The 5,287-nt window shown below is 35.0% G+C and overlaps 1 non-coding gene across 1 annotated transcript; it reads right to left on the bottom strand.

The window, feature by feature from the left end:
* Positions 1 to 206: 206 nt before the first annotated feature.
* LOC118652296 lies at positions 207 to 370 on the bottom strand. The gene has a single exon (XR_004966549.1). It is a non-coding gene; the product is annotated as a U1 spliceosomal RNA (small nuclear RNA).
* Positions 371 to 5,287: the final 4,917 nt, after the last annotated feature.

Genomic DNA, 5,287 nt, shown 5'->3' with positions numbered 1-5,287 from the left:
AGATGTGTGCACATAGATTAAAAGACAAAAGTCAGATTTTAATTCCCAGCTCCTGAGATTGCTTTGCCTCCAGCTTACTTTATGTCATATGATTGCTAAGCTCTAATTTTTGCTCAGGTATTAATATTTTTCTAGGCTTCTTCTTTCTTCTGAGGATTTCTTACAAATGTGCTTAATCTTTTATTGTATTAATACCCTTTTTTTTTCAGGGGAGAGCGGGAACGCAGTCCCCCACTACCACAAATTATGCAGTCGAGTTTTCCACATTTGGGGAAATCGCAGGGGTCAGCACATCCGGAGTGCAATGGATAAGCCTCGCCCCGGGAAAACCACCTTCGTGATCATGGTATCTCCCTTGCCAGGTAAGTATAATACCCTTTTCATGTAAACATTCTAAGTAGACTCTGGAAGTTCACACACATTAACCATATAAAATTTATTTTATTTCATTGCTGGTTTTAAAAACTCAAATATTATTCAAAAATGTAATTAGAAGCATGTGCTCTGCTCCTCCCCTCCCCGCAAATCTGGGAGTTTCAAAGTGATAGGAAGGAAGAGTCTGGTTGAATTCCTCTGGTGGGATCGGTGCCCTTAAAGAAGAAGAAACACCAGCGCTCTTTCTCCATCATGTGAGGGCACGCCAGGAAGGTGGCCATCTGCACGCCAGAAAATGGGCCCTCACCAAGAACTCACAATGCTGGCAACTTGACCTCAGATTCCAGCCTCCAGAACTGTGAGAAATAAATGTCTATTGTTTAAGTCACCCAGTATTTTGTTGTTATAGGAGCCCAAGATACAAGATGACTAACACACAGGCTTTTGTTTTGTTTTGTTACCTTGGTAGCTATTTTGCCATTTTCTATTTTCTTGGTGTTTTGTAGACAGTGATATATGTATCTGGATGTGATTTTTTAATACTTCTTATTACTTGATATGTTCTTACAAAAGTCGTATCATTTTTTCCACAAATCTCTAACTTAGCCCTTCAAACTTTGCTCTTCTGTTCCTGAAACTATTGCAACTTCTAGGTCTATCTTCCATATAAATTAATGCTTTCTTTTTTCATACTTATTTATCTCCTTACATAAGAATGGAATAAATAAGGAAACAGATATGGGTCTTTTGGGGGATAATATTTTCATATTTTCTTGTTTATATTTATTGATGCTATTTGTTTCTTTATCTCTGAAGATTTTAAACATTTTCCAGGTAGATATCTAATTGACATAGCACAACTTACTAAAAAGAGATTTCCTTTCCAACAGCTTTGCAATGCAACCTATGTCACAAACCAAATGTATGGTTCTGCTTTGGGGCTCTTGTTCTGCTTTATTGTGGGATTTTTATAAATTTTATTGATTTCAGAGAGGAAGGGAGAGGGATAGAGATAAAAACCTCAATGATGAAAGAGAACCATTGATCGGCTACCTCCTGCATGTTCCCCATTGGGGATTGAGCCCACAACCTGGGCATGTGCCCTGACTGGGAATTGAACTGTTCATAGAACAACGCTCAACCACTGAGCCAAGCCAGCTGGGCTTTTTGTCATATTATTTAAGTGTATTGCTAATCATGAGGTTTTCACCTTATCATTAGCTAATATCTTATAGAATCCATTTACAATACAATTCATTTTTTACAATAATATAGTAAAAGCAATTTTATATTTCAGAATACTCAATAATTTAATTATCTTACAGCTTCTCATATTAGATTACATTGACAAGGTTTTTGCCTCTTACTTTAGCTGATGAAGAATTTATACTTAGACATGACAACTAAATGATTTTCTTATCATTCTTTTGTTCTTAATTATTTTCAACATAATGTTTGTCCTGGTGAAGTTTTTTTAGAACTCTTGACCATTTGTAGTTAAAATTAGATGACAGAAACTCCAAATATGTTTAATTAGAAATATTATGCTAATTGTAATGCTCTGAAAAGGAAATGATGCCACTACCCCCCAACCGCTCCCCCGCATTAAGAAACTTAAGACTTTTATCTCAAGATAACGCCCAATACAGCATGCGATGAAAGAATCAAATGAAATTGCCAGTTTCAATATGAATATAAAATATTCATGTGAATTTTAATTTTCTCTCTTTTATTTTCTTTTTCTAAGGTGAAGAATGAATAGAACTTCTATTTCTAGTCATGATAGAGTAATGGAACTAGATTTCTTCTCCTGCACGGAATAATTATAAAACTAGATAAAATACATGAAAACAGTTTCAGACTTTAGACACAAGGTAGCACAAGGCAATGATTCCTGAGAGAGGGAACTCCAAAATGAGCCCCTCGATTGCCTCAGGTTATTGCATGGGTGGTTTAATCCAAAGCAGAGCTTATTGTGGAACCTGTAAATTCAGCAGAGACTGAGCATATTGAGTTGGGGTGGGGAGGGCATGCAATCATTAATGCTGCTTATTCTTTATCTGTATTTAAATTTGGTTGAGACCTGCTCTTTAATGTCATATCCTTGATCCACTAATAATTATTTCTTGAAAATTTCCTTACCCTGGAGTTGCATAATCCTGCCTCAAACTTTTGTTGAGTGGTGCTCTTCCTTTTTTCTGTGTCTGCTTTTAACATTTTTTTTGAAAGTTTCTGTAGAGAAAAATATAGAAACACATATTAAAACTTTCATAAAAATCTGATGTTTAGTCCAAAAAATGTCTTCACATAATTTCTGGGCCAGAGTGCCTACAAGCTATCTGATTTATTCTGTGTGAATACCATTAGTGTGATGGTCTAAATACAGAGAAGTAAATAAGAGTCAATCTCCAACATTTATAGGGAACTCATACAACTTAACAAAAGGAAGATAAACAATCCAATCAAAAAAGGGCAAAGGACCTAAATAGACACTTTTCAAAAGAGGACATTCAGAAAACCAAGAGACATATAAAAACATGCTCAAAGTCACTAATCATCCGAGATGCAAATCAAAACAACAATGAGGTATCATCTCACACCTGTCAGAATGGCTATCATCAACTAATCAACAAACGACAAGTGCTGGAGAGGATGTGGAGAAAAAGGAACACTTGTGCACTGCTGGTGGGAATGCAGACTGGTGCAGCCACTATGGAAGACAGTATGGAGTTTCCTCAAAAAGTTAAAAATGGAACTCCCATTTGACCCTGTGATCCCACTTCTAGGAATATATCCCAAGAAACCAGAAACACCAATCAGAAAGGATATATGCATCCCTATGTTCATAGCAGCACAATTTACCATAGCGAAGATCTGGAAACAGCCTAAGTGCCCATCAGCAGATGAATGGATTAGAAAACTGTGGTATATCTACACAATGGAATACTATGCTGCTGTAAAAAAAAAGAAGGAATTCTTACCATTTGCAACAGCATGGATAGAACTGGAGAGCATTATGCTAAGTGAAATAATCCAGTCAATGTAAGAAAAATACCACATTATCTCACTCATTTATGGATAATAAAGACCATTATAAACTGATGAACAAAAATAGATACAGAGGCAGAGCAGCATTGAACAGACTGTCAAACTACAGTGGGAAGGCTGGGGAAGGTTGGGGGGTAGGAGGAGGGGTAAGAGATCAACCAAAGGACTTATATGCATGCATATAAGCATAACCAATGGACATAAGACACTCGGGGGGTAGGGGAGGCTGGGGGAATGTCAAGGGGGGGGGGAAGGAGACATATGTAATATTCTTTGTAATACTTTAAGCAATAAAACAAAATTAAAAAAATAAAAATAAAAATAAATGAAAAAAAAGTGAATCAGAATGCAATTTTATTTCATGGTCACAGAAAATGACAATCTTGTATGGGATTATACATTTATATGTTCCCTTCCCATTGTCATCAAGAACAAGCAATTGGTGATTGAGAAAATTGATTAGGAAAAATGAACTGATCTCCCCAAAATAGAAGAATATTGATTTGCGGCATAATTTTACTTTCTATTATTTCATCAATTGAGTATCCAAGTTTTTAGCTTTAAGAAAATATAGTTTATTATAAGAATAAATGAGGAAGTCTAAGTAAATGGATGTATTTCTACACTGAATGATGCCAGTTTCTGTCTATAGCATGCTAAATTCCATCTAACATTAAATCAAGATGAGGGAATATTTTAGATTATATTAGTGAAAAAGAAATGGGAAAATAATCATTGAATTCTATAGAAAATATGGCATCATTTGAAATAAAGGCTTCTTTTAAAGGACAATAAAAAACTTCACTTGTTATTTAATAATTCTGACTGAAAACTTTGGCCTCAGTGACCATACAGGGTAGGAGGAAAGCCCAAATCTCTACCAGTATATAGAAGTTCATGTTGTGATGTGTGCAAGCCTATGAAATAGACAAACAACATTAAACAAAGGGTCAAGGTGATAGTAAGGGCGTCTGGATTTTCCAATCAATGGATTTGTCAGTATGGAACACTTAGGTAAGTAAAGTAGAATAATAATCTCTTTAATCTCACTCAATAGCATTTTCTCCTGGACACTATGCCATATCTAATAGAGGTGATGACGCTGCTTATGGGATGAATCTTCCTAAATCTTGGCAAATGATTCTCCTTAATTATGGGCATGGACTGGGAGCAGGAAATATGGTAATTCCAAAGTTTTCTCTAACTTATTCATTTAAGACCTAGCATTCTAAACCAAGCATATAGAATAAATGACACTAATTATATTCACTAAGATTATCATTTTACATTTCTTAAAGAAGATATCACTGACAATATTTTTTAGAAAATTCAAAGTGAATGTTATTGGAATGAGCTAGAAGAGATGCATCTGAGAACTCAGAACAGAAAAGGAGGCTCAGTGGAATCTGTTTCTATATCTTTAAAAAATTATAATTTTAACATATACTAATACCAATTTATGCTCTGCTACTTTTTGCTTAACCTTTGAGTAAAATTATTCTTATATATTATTGCCTAGCATATTTGTTTCAGCAAAAAAAAAAAAAAAAGTAAAATGATACTGATGGTTCAGTGGTTAGTATTTTCAAAAGAAAAACATACATAAACCAGGGCTACTGTTTGATTGAGTGTGTCAGGGAAAGCAAATGACCAAATAATAAAGGTAAAGAGCAAACCTTGTCCAAAGGACAGAACTGGTTTCACAAAAATATAAACCTTGATATATTTACTGAACTACTATGTCTCAGAACCTGTGTTGGGCCCTGCAGATGTAAAAAGTAAGGCATAATCCTGATCTCAGGAGCTTACATTTGGGGGTTAAAATACTCATTAGAAAATATATATAGGAGTGCAGAGTTTGTCA

This window comes from Myotis myotis, unplaced genomic scaffold (genome assembly GCF_014108235.1).
Source record: "Myotis myotis isolate mMyoMyo1 unplaced genomic scaffold, mMyoMyo1.p scaffold_m19_p_3, whole genome shotgun sequence".
NCBI classification, from domain to species: domain Eukaryota; kingdom Metazoa; phylum Chordata; class Mammalia; order Chiroptera; family Vespertilionidae; genus Myotis; species Myotis myotis.
Note: the sequence above shows the minus strand (reverse complement) of the source record. Positions and strands in the feature narration are given on the sequence as shown.